The sequence below is a fragment of the Eubalaena glacialis genome, chromosome 17, assembly GCF_028564815.1.
Source record: "Eubalaena glacialis isolate mEubGla1 chromosome 17, mEubGla1.1.hap2.+ XY, whole genome shotgun sequence".
NCBI lineage: Eukaryota > Metazoa > Chordata > Mammalia > Artiodactyla > Balaenidae > Eubalaena > Eubalaena glacialis.
The window spans coordinates 63,274,411-63,293,081 of record NC_083732.1 but is presented as its reverse complement, the minus strand read 5'-3'; the positions used below and the strand labels follow the sequence as shown (position 1 = coordinate 63,293,081).

General features: G+C 33.5%; 1 protein-coding gene across 3 annotated transcripts in view; it reads left to right on the top strand.

The window, feature by feature from the left end:
* CSMD3 (CUB and Sushi multiple domains 3) overlaps nucleotides 1–18,671 on the top strand; it is a 1,197,799-nt gene that overhangs the window by 1,046,720 nt on the left and 132,408 nt on the right. The window lies entirely within an intron of this gene.

Below are 18,671 nucleotides of genomic sequence, written 5' to 3'. Positions count from 1 at the left end.
TCCACAGTGTCTATACCATTTTACCTTCCAACCAACGATGTATAAAGGTTCCAATTTCTCCGTATTCTCACTAACACTTACCATTTTCTTTTTAAGATAAATAAGAGCATTTTATAGTTATCATGGAGAGTACAAATCATAACAAAAACTCCAGTTTTGAGTATTTTTGCACCAAATGACATAACAACAACAATTCTTAAAGTAAATCAGCATGAACTGTAAGAAGAAATAAACAAAAAAGCATTATGAAATTTACCAAAATTGACACAAGTAAAGATGGATATTCTAAATAGACCAATTATCATAGGACCAATATAGACAACAGTTATTAAAATGCAAAAAAATAATACCTGGTCCAAAAGGCTTCACACAGAAATATTACCAAATCTTTAAAAACCAGGTAATCACAGTGCCATTTAAATTATTCCATCTACTTTTTGTGGAGTATACCATAGGTTCCAATACTTGTCTCAGTATAAAACTATAAAACAGCCTCTTTTATGAATATGATGCAAATGTTTTAGTTTTCCAGCTTATTGAGATTTAACTAACATATAACATTGTGTAAGTTTAAAATATACAATGTGAGTTGTTGTTCAGAATGTAAATTGGTGCAGCCACTATGGAAAACAGTATGGAGGCGCCTCAAAAAACTAAAAATAGAGTTGCCATATAATCCAGCAGTCCCACTCCTCATATATCCAAAGAAAACTAAAGTTCAAAAAGATGCATGCACCCCCATGTTATACAACACTGTAAATCAACTATACGTCAATTAAATAAATAAATAAATAAATAAATAAATAAATTTTAAAAATATACGATATGTTGATTTGATACATGTATCTATTGCAAAACGGTTACCACAATATGGATAGTTAATACTTCCATTACTTCACATAATCACCTTTTATTTTCTGTGATGAGAACATTTAAGATCTAGTCTCCTAGTAACTTTGAATGATTCAATATCATTAACTATAGTCACCATGCTGTACAGTGGATCCCCAGAACTATTCATCTTATAACTGGAAGTTTGTACCCTTGGATTCACATCTCCCCATTTCTCCCAATCCCAGCTACTGGCAACCACCATTCTACTCATTGTTTCTAAGAGTTTGTCTTTTTTTAGATTCTACATGTAACTGAGATCATATGGTATTTGTTTTCTCTGAGTTATTTCACTTAGCATAATAACCTGGAGGTCATTTTTTGTTATTGCAAATGGCAGGATTTCCTTCTTTTACATGGCTGGATAATATTTCATTGTATATATGTACCACATCTTATTTTTACTCATCTGTAGAAAGACACTTAGGTTGTTTTCATATCTTGGCTATTACAAATAATGCTACAATGAACATGTAGTGTAGATATCTCTTTGAGATCCTGATTTCATTTCCTTTGAATATATACTAAGAAGTGAGATTGCTGGATCATATGATAGTTCTATTTTTAATTTTTTGAAGAACCTCCATACTGTTATCCATAGTGGCTGTACCGATATTCATTTCCGCATCTAAAGGTGGCTTTGGGTAGTATGGACAGTTTGACAATATTAGTTCTTCCTATTAATGAATATGGAATATTTTCCCATTTATTTGTGTATTCTACAGATTTTTTTTCATCAATGTCTTATGAGTTTTATTGTACAGATGTTTTACCACCTTGGTGAAATTTGTTCCTATTTTACTATTTTTTTCCAATGCTATTATAAATGGGATTGTTTTCTTTCTTTCTTTTTTAGATATTTTGTGGTTATTGCATAGTATCACAACTGATTTCTTTATGTTGATTTCATATGCTGCATTTTTATTAAATTGATTTATTCTAACAATTTTTTGTGGCATCTTTAGGATTTTTCTCTATATAAGATCATATCATCTTCCAAAATAGACAATTTTACTTTTACTTTTCTATTTGGAAGTCTTTCATTTCTTCTTCTTGCCTAATTGCTCTGACTAGGACTTCCAGTACTATGTTGAATAGGAGTCATGAGAGTAGTCACCCTTAGTCTTGTTCTTAATCATAGATGAAAAGCGTTTAACCTTTCACCATTGAGTGTGATGTTAGCTGTGGGTTTTTCATATGTGGCCTTTATTATGTCTTGGTAGGCTGTATGTTTCTTGGAATTTATCCATTTCTTCTAGGTTATCTAATTTGTTGGTGTGTAATTGTTCATAGCAGTCTCTTATTATCCATTGTATTTCTGTGGTATCAATGTAATGCCCTCTCTTTCATTTCTGATTTTATTTATTTGAGTTCTCTTTCTCTCTTTTTTAAAATCTATTTAAAGCTTTCTAAATTTTGTTTATATTTTAAAAACCAGCTCCTGTTTCTTTGGTCTTTTCTATTGTTTTTATATTCTTCTATTTTATTTCTGCTTTGGTAAGTGTTATTTTCTTCATTTTGCTAACTTTTGGTTTAGTGTATTCTTCTTCTAGTTCCTTGAGTTGTAAATTTAGCTTTTTTTGTTTTTTTTTTTTTTTTTGAGATCTTTCTTTTTTCTTAATGCAGGCATTTATTGCTATAAAATTCCCTCTCAGAATGGCTTTTGTTGCATCCCATAAGTTTGGGTATATTGCATTTCTGATTTTGTTTCTTTCAAGATATATTTTGATTTCTTCTTTGACTCATTGGTTGTTCAAGAGTGCATTGTTTAATTTCAAATAGTTATGGATTTTCCCGTTTTCCTCCTGTTACTGATTTCTATTTTTATGTCATTGTGGTCAAAAGAGATGTTTGATATGATTTCAATCTTAAATTTGATAAGACTTTTTTTGTAACATAATGTATGATCTGTCATGTAGAATATTCTGTTTGAACTTGAGAAGAACTTGCAATCTGCTACTTTGGAAGGAATGCTTTGTATATGTCTCTTCGGTCTATGTGGTCTAAAGTATAGTTCCAATTCAATGTTTTCTTAATGATTTTATGTCTGGATGATCTATCTGTTGTTGAAAGTGGGGTATTGAAGTCCCCTACTATTATTGTGTTGTCTATGTCTCCATACAGAACTGTTAACATTTGCTTAATATATTTGGTTGCTCTGATGTTCGGTGCATATATATTTATGATTGTTATATTCCCTTTTACTTCCCTTTTATGTTTTTGATGTCACAGTTTACCTCTTCAATATTTTGTATTTATTAACAAATTATTGTAGCTATAGTTATTTTTAAAACTTTTGTCCTTTAACTTTTATACTAGAGTTAAATGGTTAATCCACCCCCATAGTATTAGAGTATTCTGAATTTGAATATATACTTACCTTTACCAGTGTGTTGTACATTTTCATGTTTTCATGTTATTAATTAGTGTCCTTTCATTTCAGCTTGAAGAACTCCTTTCAGTATTTTTTTTAAGGCATGTCTAGTAGTGATGAACTCCCTCAGCTTTTGTTTGTCTGGGAACATCTTTATCTTGCCTTCCTCTGAAGTCCTCTGGTGAACTGCTTTGCTGTATAGAATGTTTTTGCTTGGCAGTGTTATTCTTTCAGCACTTTGAATATAACATCCCTCTCTGTCCATGCATGTAAGGTTTCTCCAGAGATAGTTGCTGAAAACCTTATGCAAGTTCCCTTGTAAGTTACAAGCTTTTTTTCTCTTACTACTTTTAAGATTCTCTATTTGTCACTGATTTTCTACAGTTTTATTGTAATTCATATTGTAGAAGATCTCTCTAAGTTGAGTTTGTTTGGGGACCCATGACTTTTATGAACATGACTGTTGAGATCTCTCCCCAGATTTGGGAAGTTCTCAGCCACTATTTCTTTAATAAGCTTTCTATTCCCATCTTTCTCTTTTCTCCTTCTGGTAGTCCAGTAATTCAGAGATTCTTTTCTTTTGATAATATTTCATAGATCATTTAGGCTTTCTTCACTCTTTCAATTTTTCTTCTTATTTTCTCCTCTGATTACATGAATTTCAAGCATCCTCTCTTCTAATTCACAGATTCTTCTACTTGAGCTCTCTTTTGCATTTTTTATTCATTAGGTGCATTTTTCAGCTCAAGAATTTCTGTTTGATCCTTTTTTATGATTTCTATCTCTGTTAAACTTCTCATTTTGATCAGGTATTGTTTTCCTGGTTTTGTTCAATTAATTTTTGTGTTTTCTTGTAGCTCCTTCAGCTTCCTAAAAATTTTGAATTCCTTTCTGGGTAAATTACAGATCTCCATGTCTTTGGGGTTGGTTACTCTCCTGGCTGACTTCAGGAGAGAAGTACCTTTCCTGAGACCTGCTAGGGATTCTGAAGGTTTTTTGTGCCTTCTATGGATATGCATGCTCCACACTTCTTGCTCCCTCTTGTGGCAGAATTCTTAAGCTTGTATGACTTCTCTCAATCCTGTAGAGCCAGGACATGTGCTTACAACCTCCCTTTTGCTTTCCCAAGGGTAGTGATAAATGCTCAATTTTGTAGTCTTTTCCAGATCCACAGAATCAGGACAGATTTCTGTGAATGCTCACTAGCCATCTGCAAAAGCTTGCCCGTGGTCCAGCTAGAGGGATCCATAGGCCAGGTGTCCCCACTGGCTCATGGGTGTGCCTCCTGATGGAGTCCCTGAATTGTTTAATAAGATCCATATCCCCTTGATATGTCCCTTTCTGAGCCCTGGCTTCTCTTTTCCAGTTATTCACAGTGCATGTCATAACTCAGTACTCAGGTTGAGGTGAGAGAAAAATGAGCCTCTTTCCTATTTGGTAGCATCCCGCACAGCTGGGGAAGTCAGGCATGCACTCACAGACTCTTACTTCCCCCACAGGAGAAGTCATGGGTCAAAAAGGGATCTCTTGGCACCAAACCCTGTTCCCTTGGGGGAAGGGTGGAGCAGGTAAAGTCAAGCTGTTCCTCCTACTCTGTGCGATGTGTCCAATCTTGAATTTTTGCTCTAATGATGTGCTGGAACTTCTCTGCTGGACTCCTTTACTTCCACAAGAGTCTCTTCTTCATGGGTGATTGTGCAATCAGTGTTCTTCAGAGGCTCCCAGACCATGGCTTGAGAGGGGATGGAGCTAGCTCAAGGAGAACTTTAGGGTCCACAGCCAGGACCAAGGTCTGTAAGCCTATTGCCTGACAAACGGGTAAGTGAGACTCCTCCTGGGTCTCTTGGCGTATAGTACTGGTGAGAGAACCAAAAGCAAATGGGGTGTTGCTAAGTTATCAGGGCTTTGGAATTATTTCTGAGTTAGCCACCTGGGTCTGACTCAAATGACTCTTTTCAAAATGGCTCTTGTTCTTGCACTGCACTGGGGTTTCCTAATCTCCTACCTGTATTTCCACATATCCCACAGGCACTGTTGTCCATGTATGATTGCCATATTGTTGTTGCTGAGGAAAGAATGTGAATGAGAATGAGAAACATATTAGGCCATCTTGCTGACATCACTCCTCTTTTTTTTTTTTTTTTTTTTTTTTTTGACAACAGCTATCCTAATTAGGTGTGAGGTGATATCTCATTGTGGTTTTCAGTTGCATTTCCCTAAAGATTAGAGATGTTGAGAATCTTTTCCTATCCCTGTTGGACATTTGTATGTCATCTTTGTTGAAATGTCTATTCAAGTCCTTTGCCCAGTTCTTACCATTTTTGATTGGATTATTTTTTTTTTATCAAGTTGTAGGAGTTCATTATGTATTTTGGATATTAACACAGTATTATATATGCAGTTTGAAAATATTTTCTCCCATTCTTTAGGTGACTTTTTAACTCTGCTGATTGTTTGCTGTGCAGCAGCATTTTAGTTTGATGTAGTCCACTTTTTAATTTTTGCTTTTGTTGCCCTGTGCCTTAATGTCATATCCAAGAAATCATTGCCAGGACCAATATCATGATGCCTTTTTCCTGTTTTCTTCTAGGAATTTTACATTTTCAGTTCTTATTTTTAAGTTTTTAATTCATTTTGAATTAATTTTATATATGATGTAATATAAGTTTCTAATTTCATTATTTTGCTTATGGACATCCTGTTTTCCCAGCATCGTTTGTTGAAGAGATTATCCTTTCCCCATTGTATATTTTGGCACCCTTGTCAAAGATAAGTTAACTGTGTGGGGGTTTATTTTTGGACTCACTCCTCTGTTCCATTCATCTATATGTCTATTTTTATGGCAGCACCATACTGTTTTAATTATTGTAGCTTTTGTAGCTATATTTTGATATCATGAAGTGTGATATCACTTTGTTCACCTTTTTCAACATTGATTTGGATCTTTTGAGGTTACTTATGAATTTTAGGTTTATCTAATACAGTAAAAAACACCATTGAGATTTTGATAGAAATTGCATTGAATCTGTAGCTCATATTTAAACAATATTAAGCCTTCTAATTCATGAACACAGAATATCTTTCCACTTATTTGTATCTTTTAAAATTTCTTTCATGAATAGTCTGTAGTTTTCAGAGTAAAAGCCTTTCACCTCCTTGGCTAAGTGTTTTCCTAAGTATTTTATTCTTTCTGGTGCTACCGTAAATGGGAACATTTTATTTATTTATTATAAATTTATTTGTTTACTTATTTATTTTTGGCTGGGTTGGATCTTCGTTGCTGCACGGGGGTTTTCTCTAGTTGTGGCAACCAGGGGCTACTGTTCGTTGCAGTGCATGGGCTTCTCATTGCAGTGGCTTCTCTTGTTGTAGAGCACAGGCTCTAGGTGCACAGGCTTCAGTAGTTGTGGCACGCAGGCTCAGTAGTTGTGTCTCATGGGCTCTAGAGTGCAGCCTCAGTAGTTGTGGTGCATGGGCTTAGTTGCTCTGCAGCATGTAGGATCTTCCCAGACCAAACCAGTTGCCCCTGCATTGGCAGGTGGATTCTTAACCATTGCCCCACCAGGTAAGTCCCAGGGAACATTTTAAAATTTTCCTTTTAGAATAGTTTGATGTTAGTGTCAGTGTATCAATTATGACTGATTTCTGTGTGTTGATTTTGTAACCAGAAACTTAACATCATTCATTTATTAGTACTAACAGTATTCCTTTGAAGTTAGGGTTTTCTACATATAAGTTCATGTCATCTTCAAACAGCTACCTTTAATTCTTACTTTCTGATTTGGATGCTTTTTATGGCTTTTTCTCACCTAATTTCTTTGTATATGATTCCAGTATTATGTTAGTAGAAGTGTTAAGAGTCGGCATCCTTACCTTGCTCCTGATCTTAGATGAAAAGCTTTCAGTTTTTTACTGTTGAATGTGATGATAGTTGTGGGCTTTTCATATATGGCCTATATTATTTTGAGGTACATTCTTCTATATGTAATTTGTTGACGAGTTTTTATTATGAAAGAATTTTGTATTTTGTCAAATTCTTTTTTCTGCATCTATTGAGATGGTCATATGTTTTTATCCTTCATTCTGCTAATTGGTGTATCATGTTTACTGATTGAATCGTCTTTTATCCCAGGAATAAATTCCACTTGGTCATGGTGTATGGTCCTTTTGATGTGCTGTTTAATTTGGTTTGCTAGTATTTTGCTGTGGATCTTTGCATCTATATTCATCAGGCATATTGTCCTACAGTTTTCTTGTAGTGCCTTTGGCTATGGTATCAGGGTAATGCTGGACTCATGAAATGAATTTGTGACTGTTCCCCCTTCAGTGTTTTGGAAAAGTTTGAGTAGATTCAGTGTTAATTCTTTAAATGTTTGGTAGAATTCACCCATGAAGTCATCTGGTCCTGGGCTTTTCCTTGTTGGGAGGTTTTTGATTATTGAGTCAATATCCTTATTCATTAGTGGTCTATTCAGACTTTCTATTTATTCATGAATTAGTCGTGGTAGTTTATATGATTTTATAAGTTTACCCATTTTTTTTTAGGTTATCTAATTTGTTGGTGTCCAGTTGTTCATAGTAGTCTCTTACGATCATTTGAATTTCTGTGGTATCAATTGTAGTGACTCCTGTTTCATTACAAGTATTTTCAAATTGTGAAAAAAAGAACTGGATCCTGAAGAAATTTTAAAACTGAAATTGGAGTAAGTGGCTTTTCTTGTTGGCATAGAAAATATATATTTGTCTCCCAACTTCCTAGAAAACTTTCAAACACAAAAAAGGCTTACATACTCTAATTAAATACATGTATGAGACAGTGTGTTTTTTGCTACATAAAATTATCACAAGTGAAATTGGGTGATTATTTTGGAAATTTGGGGTTTATTTACTGTTTTCCTAGAATGTAAGCTCCAGGAAGACAGGATTGGCCATTAGTACAGGACCATGTCCACTTAGGATATCCTTTTGTCTCTTGCACTGAGACCAGTCCTTGAATCTTATAATGCATTCACAACACATTTGTTGGCTGAGTAAAGAATAAGTGACAGAACACCTAGAAGCAAAAGGTAACAAATACATAATGTTGATATATATCATTGACATCAGTATACCTACACCTATGCTAGTGTTCATAGAGGAATTTAGCACGTTGGTCTGTACACATTTTATAATTCTGTTGGTTTTTGCTTTCTGAAGGTATCCCATTGAGTACTATCTCCTCAATATCACTTTGTCCAGGCCACTCAATCCATCATTGTAACATCATTACTTACACAGGAAGATCTGATAGAAAAGAAATGCCCTGTGGAAACGAACAGAGGCTACGACAACGATGAGCATGTACTAAATAAATAGTAATTAATTGATTTTTGACAATTATTTTTGTTTTATGTTGAGGTTCGTTTTCCAGCTATTGCTAACCTCAGATATAATAAATGTATCCTTGTGGTGTAAATAGGTGACAAATAAGTACAAAAAGTTTCATTCATTCATTTTGCATTCAACCAATAAATATTTTTGAATGCCTACTATATAATAGGCACAATGCTCAATATGGGAAGTGCAAAGATAAATATGTCACAGTATCATTTCTGAGATCACAGTCTAGTAGAAGAGACAGAGATAAGCAATAATACAGTGCTATGAATACAGGAATAGAGATATTTACGGTAGAGTACATGAAAGCAATAAGAAATCAGCTCCATTTAAGAAGTTCAGGAAATACTTCAAATAGGAGGTAACACTTTGGCTGAATCTTAACAAATAACCAGGAGTTTTACAGTTAAACAAGAAAGAGTGGATATTTTTAACATGCAAACTTCAGGTTTAGACAGAGCTATGATACATGGCATGTTACAAGGATTGCAACTAGTTCAGTAGGCTGGTGCATAAGGTTTGTGACAGCACCAGGAAATGTGGCTGCTTATATAGGCAGGGCTACTCCTGAAAGGTATGGAATGTCATAATCAGAAATTTGACATCATTATAGGTGATGCAGTTCAAAAGCAGCATATGTTTTGATAGTTATTCATGATACAAACTATTAAATTATCATAATAACAAAGAAATTGAAGAAACTTTTTTAGTATATTTTATACAACTTTCAAATTTCTAAAATAAAATATTTTGTTGAATGCCAAAAAGGTCCTTTATTTGTATAAGGTAAACAGTATAGGGACATTACAGTTTAATGGAATTATTTATCCAGTTATCTATAATATTTTTCAAACTGTTCTTTTGGTTAGAACCTCTTATTTATATCAATAAATGAAGGAAATTAAGCCATATCTTAACAAATAATAGGTGTTAATAATACCTAGTAGCTTGCCAGTGTGAGGTGATACTTTTGACCACTCACATTTTGACCAGTGTGAGGTGATACTTCATTGTAGTTTTGATTTGCGTTTCTCTAATAATTAGCGATGTTGAGCATCTTTTCATATGCCTGTTGGCCATCTGTATGAATTCTTTGGAATGTCTATTTAGGTCTTGAGTCAATTTTTTGATTGGGTTTTTTGGTTTTTTTTTTTTTGATATTGAGTTATATGAGCTATTTATATATTTTGGAAATTAATCCCTTGTCAGTAGCATTGTTTGCAAATATTTTTTCCCATTCCATAGGTTGTCTTTTCTTTATTTTTTTTGGTTTTTATTTGAATTTTTGAATTTTATTTTATTTATTTTTTTATACAGCAGTTTCTTATTAGTCATCCATTTTAAACACATCAGTGTATACATGTCAATCCCAATCTCCCAATTCATCACACCCCCACCCCCACCCCCTGCTGCTTTCCCCCCTGGGTGTCCATACATTTGTTCTCTACATCTGTGTCTCAATTTCTGCCCTGCAAACTGGTTCGTCTGTACCATTTTTCTAGGTTCCACATATATGCATTAATATACGATATTTGTTTTTCTCTTTCTGACTTACTTCACTCTGTATGACAGTCTCTAGATCCACCCACGTCTCAACAAATGACCCAATTTCGTTCCTTTTTATGGCTGAGTAATATTCCATTGTATATATGTACCACAACTTCTTTATCCATTCATCTGTCGATAGGCATTTAGGTTGCTTCCATGACCTGGCTATTGTAAATAGTGCTGCAATGAACACTGGGGTGCATGTGTCTTTTTGAATAATGGTTTTCTCTGGGTGTATGCCCAGTAGTGGGATTGCTGGATCATATGGTAGTTCTATTTTTAGTTTTTTAAGGAACCTCCATACTGTTCTCCATAGTGGCTGTATCAATTTACATTCCCATCAACAGTGCAAGAAAGTTCCCTTTTCTCCACACCCTCTCTAGCATTTGTTGTTTGTAGATTTTATGATGATGCCCATTCTATCCATAGGTTGTCTTTTCATTTTGTTTATGGTTTCCTTGGCTGTACAAAAGCTTATAAGTTTGATTGAGTCCCATGTGTTTATTTTTGCTTTTATTTCTTTTGCCTTGGGAATATGACCAAAGAAAATATTGCTACGATTTATGTCAGACAATGTTTTGCCTATGTTCTCTTCTAGGAGTTTTATGGTGTCACATCTTATATTTAGATCTTTAAACAATTTTGAGTTTATTTTTGTATATGGTGTGAGGGAGTGTTCTAACTTCATTGATTTACATGAGGCTGTCCAGCTTTCCCAACACCACTTGCTGAAGAGACTGCCTTTTCTCCATTGTATATCCTTGTCTCCTTTTTTGAAGATTAATTGACCACAGGTGTGTGCATTTATTTCTGGGCTCTGTATTCTATTCCATTGGTATATACGTCTGTTTTTGCACCAACACAGTGCCATTTTGATTACTATAGTTTTGTAATATTGTTTGAAGTCTGGGAAGGGTTTGTTTTTTTTTTCCTCAGGATTGCTTTGGTAATTCAGGGTCTTTTGTTGTTCCACATAAATTTTAAGATTATTTGTTCCGGTTCTGTGAAAAAGGTCATGGGTAATTTGATAGGGATCGCATTAAATCTGTAGATTGCTTTTGGTAGTATGGCCCTTCTAACAATACTAATTCTTCCAGTCCAAGTGAATGCTCTCTTTTAATAGGTACAAAATTCTAAAATAATCCCTGGATTAAGGTAAATATAATAAAAATACCAGTACCACAAAGAGCTTATAAAAGTATATTAAAACATTAATTTTTATCAAATTATAACTTAACAGAAGAAGTTAAAATATTCTCCAGGTAGAAAAGAACTTTCTTTTTGGAGAAATTAAATAAATGCCTCACTAAATAGTTGCATGTGGTAATATTGTCTGAAAAATATACTCCAGTTTTGTGTGTTGTTTTTAAACAAAGTCAGTGAACCTGAATTAAAATGGGAATTATAAATAGAGAAATGAAGAAATGTAGAGAATTATATGAGAAAAAGAAAGTTAGAAAGTATGGGAAAAAAGAGCCCAAATAGGACAGAAGGACAGATAAAGAGAGGAGAGGAAAAAGAGATACATTTAGTGGACAGTAGAGAAATTGGTGCCAAAGAATGCCTACTGTTACTTTAATTAATTAAACAGATTTTGGAATATTCTAAATGCTTTCAAATCTATTATCTAATCAATAAAGGCATTAACATAGTATTTGCAAAGTATTGAGTAAGTGCAAGAGAATGGGGAAAGGTTGAACAAGGAAATTTAAATAGAACTTTACAGGATTAAAATGACTAATAACCTCTGCTCTAGTCTTTAAAGACAAATATATAAAACTAGCTATGGCATGCATTTTTAGCTGCTTTGTCAATAACATGTTGAAAAGCAGTTTCAATGGATTTGGTGTATCAAATGCTGGGTAGAGCAGCTGTGGTTTTGGTACAGTGTCCAGCAGGGCGATCTCAAAGTCTGTCTCTTCACTCTTTGCAAATTGAGTGTATTATTTCCAGAAACTTGAGAGAATATGCCCAAACACAATGACTTTTTTGCAAATAATCTGACTTATTTGAGGAAAGGGCACCTTAATTTCTGTTTCAAAATGGTAATATCCACTTAGTGGAAGAATATTTTGTGGTAATGCAAGAGTCTGTCCACTTGTGGAGGCAGATTGTATTAACTAGACATAAAAATTTTAAAGAACTTCCTTATGTATTCAGAAGCCTACCAAATCAGTGGTTGAGAGGTAAGAACACAATATCCTCTGTAAGAAAAAAAACTATATTTTTTAAATGAGTATAAACAAGGACTTTAAGAAAAAAATTTTTAAATTTGTTTCAATATTTAGAAAAAGCAAAATGCTTAAGCAGTTAGGTACTGGGAAAAATAATTTTGTGTGTGTGTGTGTATTATAAACAAGGTAGTTATATTAGCTTTCCTCCATTGAGAAGACACCTATTTCACTGCACATCTTTGGTATTTCATTTCTTACAACCCCTGATATAACAGTTCTGCCCACAGGGTAACATAAGGAAGTAATCACATCAGGGAAATAACAGTCTCATAATCACACTATGAATACCAGCAACAGATGCAAAACACATTAAGGTTTGCTGTAAAAATGACAGATTTCATGTTTTTTTTTTTTTCTTTTAACCAAAAAAGTGGACTCTTTCTAAATTCCTAAAGGAATATTTTAAGTAGTAAATGTTTCAGGAAACATGGCAGATGTTCTTCTGTCTTGCGAAAAGGAAATTTGGCTGAGATTCCTTCTAGCAAGTGAGTATTTTCTCTGTCTGATTTTCCTACTCACTCATGAGGTTTTCAGAAAAAAAGCAATCTAGATTATATGATGGCACATACTAGACAGATAGGCCTTGCTTTGTATTTACTTAAAAGGGAAATGCTGACAAATGGCTGATGTTTATCATATAGTGCAATTTTTCTCCTCTAACTTGAGATCATGCCATTTTAACTTTGGGATACCTGATTATGAGTATGATTATGATTATGATTATACAGATCTGATGTTCCTTCTGTCCAATTTATCCTTCTCATGACTTGGTCTTGTTAATATTTCTAGAGGTCCATTTTGATAACTTCATATTGTTTTCCTATTATCTACTGAAGAAAGGCAACAATTAATTTCCTCCCATAATTTTCCATCTCCTTATTGCTTCCAAAATATAAGCACAAACCTACTTGTTTATTAAATTTTTCTTGACTACCTACTAAATGTTAGGTATACTTTCTAGATGTTAGTGCTGCATATTTGCTTAAGACCCAGCCCTAAAAAAAAAAGCTTCAGACTAACTGAGAGTAAGAACATGCAAATAGCAATAATTGCAAAATTACAGTGCAAACACAGGAACTATAGTTTAGGTAAATTGGTACTTCTCAGATAATTGTGCGCTATAGTTATCTTGAAATCTTGTTAAAAATCCAGATGATGAGACTCCACCCTAACAGATTGTCAGTCTTTATGAGATTCAGCCAAGCATTTGCACTTTTCACCAACCTTCCAAGATTACTCTCACAATGGCCAAAGTATGAGGACATTTTGTATAATGTAGGTGATGACACAGAGAAGGTAGTGATCAAAACTGTTAGGGGTTCCTGGTGGTGGAGTCAGGGAAGACTTCACAAAAGGACAAATCTAAGTCCTTTTGGCAGATAAGAATTAAAGTATATATATGGAGATAGCTTGGTACTTTGAAGGGACCTCCTAGGATGTAGGTGGACATAAGATACTTTATTCTGGAATCAGACTTAGGTTTCTGTCTTGGAACTGCCATTTGATAGCCATGTGACATTAGGTGATTTGTAAGGTTCCCGAAGAACTCAGTTTCCTCACCTATAATATGTGATAATAATAGCATATAACTTGAAAGATTGTGTCAGAGTTAAATGAGATCATCCATGTAAAGTGTTTATCATAGGGCCAGGTACATAGTAAACCCTCAAGAAACATCATCCTTTCCTGATAATGAGATGAACCCACATGACCGGGTTGTATTTGTCATTGTCATTGTATTTTAAGTGCCAGAAGATTAGATTAAGGAGATGACAGACAGGTTTATTTTGCAGAAAGAGGAGATTCGTTGAAGGGTTTCAATTTGAGGAGTAACATGGTCAGTTTTGAATTTTCAAAGGCCCTTTTATTTTGGAAAGTGGGGAATGCATTGCAGGAAGAGAATATGCCCAAGGAAAGGAGTAGCAGTGGTCCAAATGAGAAACTGAAGATGGTTATTGTGGTTGTGTAAATGAAATGTTAAAAGATGCAAGAGATAGTAAGGTAAAATTTAAAGATTTATGGCCAGTTAGATGTTGGAGATGAGAGAGAGAGAGGTGTAGAGGATGGTTCTTAGGTTCCTGGTGTTTTGTTTTGGTTTTTACTTTAGATATCACTTTGTATATGATCACAGTTTTGCTTTATTCCTTTGGAGAGCTGGCCTTTTAATTTTTTAGACTTTTTCTTTGATTTTTAGATCTTAGATATTAAATTAAATAAATTAAAATCAACATAAACACTTTTATTTACCTACAATATTAGATCTCACACCTTGCAGTGGGATCTAGGAACCAAAAGTACTTCCCAATTTAACTAATGATAAGCCAGTATAGGTATAAGCTTTCAAGAATGAAACTTATATGGAAGGTGCATTTGGTGCTACTTGCAATGTAAGAAAAAATGGTAAATGGATACCACATTTTACGTATATATATAAAATAATCCAGTAATCATCCAATAACCTGTATATTTTATGGTCAGCTTATTAGCCTTCTTAATTTTATCCACAAATTCATTTTGCCATGTAACATAACATGCTTGCCGGTATAACATCATGGGAGCCAAAATCCTTTCTACCACACTAGGACACTAAGTACAGGCTTAGTCAGTAGACTAAGGATGTTCTATAGGAATTTTGAAGAGAATTCATAGAGATTCATGAAGAGAAGTTCAGTTTGGGTAAAGCTTTTTTTCTGACAGTAAAAAGTGTTAAATGTTAGTATCAGTTATTGAAAGATTATGTAATCCCTTCTGGGAACTTCTGAATTTAGGATTAGACACTTGTCTTCCAAGATGGCTTATTTTTTTTTTAACATCTTTATTGGAGTATAATTGCTTTACAATGGTGTGTTAGTTTCTGGTTTATAACAAAGTGAATCAGCTATACATATACATAAGACAAATACCAAGATGGCTTTGAAAGCTGTTTTCCTAAAGATTGGAAATGGGTTGAGTGCCCTGTCAAACTTATTTATTTACCGGTTAGGCTTTTAGAAGTTAATCAAACTATGATAATCAATAAAAAACTGATTTTTTTCTTTTAAACTATAAATTCAGTGTTCTCTTAATACTCACATATCCCAGATAGATACTTCAGAAGACATATTTTTTTTTATATGTTTTTTATATCTATTTGAATCTTTAATTTCCATAGATAGAACATTTGAAATTGAGTAATAAAATTCTAGAAAATAGAGATTAATATTTCTACCTTTTAGTCTCCAAATACTTTAAAAAAAATCTTTTCCAGTTTTATTGAGAAATAATTTACATACATCATTGTTTAAGTTTAAGGTGTACGAAATGGTGGTTTGATTTACATATATTGTGAAATGATTACTACAACAGGTTTAGTTAACATCTGTCATCTCATATAGATACAAAAAAAGAAGGAAAAAAATTTCTCCTTGTGATGAGAACTCTTAAGATCTACTCTCTTTTAACTTTTCTGTATATCATACAGCAGTGTTAACTATAGCCATAATGTCATACATTGCACCCCTAGTACATTATACTTATTTATCTTATAAGTGGAAGTTTGTACCTTTTGACCACCTTCATGAATATATTTTTTAACATTTATGGTCATACTGCTCAAACTATGCTCTCTTAGAGGTTGTAGTTGTTCCACAAATCAGAGCATTTTTTCTAAGTTACGGACACACAAAGTGAGGTAATAAATATAAATTTGGAAATTTACTCCAATTACATGTTTCTGAAACTTTGATGAATTCTATTAATTTTGTGCTAACAAATTACCTGATATATAATAAAGTAGCCAATATTAATGAAAAGATTAAGAAAAAAAGTCAATCTTGCTTTCTGTTAATAACAAAAGGGATTGAATGTTGAAGAGAAAGAAGGCAGGAAGAAGATATGTTTGCCTAGCAACCTTGGGAGACACAACTACAACTAAGGCAAATATACCAGAGTTCCAGAGGTTAGAGAATACAGTTTTCTCTGCTTAATCAAGATAAGCTGAAACACTTGTTAAGAGAGTCTGATTTACATTTTCTGATATGGGCTATCATAAGTTGACATGAAGCTACATCATTCTTTGTGTTGGGAATGTGTACTGGTTTAGTAGTCATGTGAATAGATGTAGCTGCTCTGAGTTAATATATTTTTTCCAACATTTTTCTTGTGTAAAGTTATCACATTTTTTCTGTTTCCTGATCCACAAGAGCACTGAGAGATGGGAATCTGTTCTTCAATTTGTGTGTGTGTGTGTTTTAGACATACATGATTCTGGTTATAATTGCATGTCTTGCACAAATGTATTTGCTGCTAGGGAAAATGTCCCTAGTGCAAGAAATGACATTAATTATATCAGTTGTTAATAGACTTCCACAAAGAGAACTTGTAGTTTCTACTTGCTTTGCCACTTGGATTCTGGTCCAGCCTCATCATTAACAGTCTTGAAATGACTATTTGATTGTAATATGCATATGTAATTTCCCTCACATTTCCTAATATTTGTGGAGGCACACATATAAATCTCCCTACTGGAGAATCCTAGAGGGGTAATGAACATCAATAAATCAATGAGCAGTTTTTGGTTTTGAACTTATAAAATGTACATATTTTAAAAGGAGAAACTGCATGCAGTAATGGTGTTACAAATTTAGGGGTGCTCAAAGATCTCAGGATGTAGTCTCTGAGGAAGACAAAGGTAATGTTACCTTAATGAATAGATTTTTCTCTCCTCCCACACCTGAGAGCACTCATGATATCTACCACTAATAATTTCGCTGTCAATCTTGTGAAAACTCAGGTGGTCTGAAAACATCTTTTCATCTTGTGCAATAGTTAGAGGGCTAGTCTGAATACCCAAATCATAAAAATAGTCATAAAATATTAAATGCTCAGAAATGTGTCCATTTAACTCTAGCTTATAAATTACAAAAGATTTCAATTCAACACAATAGTTATTTTACTGCTCTCCTTCCTTGAGCAATATGCTTAAGACATAATGCATTAGGTCTTAATGAGTTTATTTTTATAATCACTAAAAATGTTTTCCTCCTTTGGGCTAATTAGATAATTGATTATTTGTGAAAAATAGTGATTGTAAGATTTATATTTTTACCTAAACTAATTTTCTTGTTCTAATTTATGCATATCATCTCATAAAATATTAATTATAGAAACACATCCTGCCCAAATTAAATTATTAATATTTGTCAGTTCTAATCTAAATTGCCATTAACTTAGAATATATTACATGCAAATAAGTGTAATTGATCTTTATAAACACATTTCATTCCTTAATCATATAGGGCCATTCTAGTTTTAGCGTAGTTTGCTCTTTTCTTTTAACCAAATTTATTTCATGATCATCTCAACTTTTCATGTCTTTGTGCTGTTGACTTAGAGATGGCTCAGCCTAAGTTTCTGAATTCGGAAAGCATTGTGCTTTTGTATTCCTAAAGTTTCTCTGGTTATATCTTGAGGCAATAACACTGCTCTTGGTCTCCTGGATTTTCTCATAGAAAAGCCAATATGTTTAGCTGTATATAGAAACTTTTCATTGTGAATTAATTATAAAACTGAAGGTACGTAAGTTTTTGACCCTCTATAGAAATCTTTACACGTGTTCTTTATATTCCTAGAGTATTTATGTGAGACCTATTGATCTTAAACATACAGAGACATACTTTCATGAGAACAGAAAAAAAAAATATCCTTAATAGAATGCAAATGGACAACCTCACTTCCATGCTTAAAACCATTCACTAATGCCAGTTAACATTTGTTGAGAGCTTCCTATGTTCCTGGGACTATCTAAGTGTTATGCATGTATTGTTTTCTTTATGCATCACCATATTCCTATGAAGTTGGTTGGTATTTTTGCATCCATTTTATAGGTGAGGGAACTGAGACATAGAAATCATCTCAGACTTTATAAAAATAAAAATTAAAAAAAAAGCAAGAAACTAGTGAAACCAGGATGCACACAGAGGACAGAGGTTGTGTTCTTAATAACTGAATTTTCCCTCCATTACTCACAGAAGGAAACTACAACTTTCTACACTGGTTAAGATTATAAGACTGTTTACACAACCTGCATCCTGCCTCCCTTTGCAGCTTCATTTCTTGCTGCCTTTCCCAAAACACTACAGTATGTTTTACCAAAAAACACTCCCTCCTTTTTTCCATAAAACAAGGAAAAATAATTTAAAACATTATTCATTTAACATGCCAGGACAGCATATTCACCTTCCCCTTCATTATCATGAATTGGTAAAATG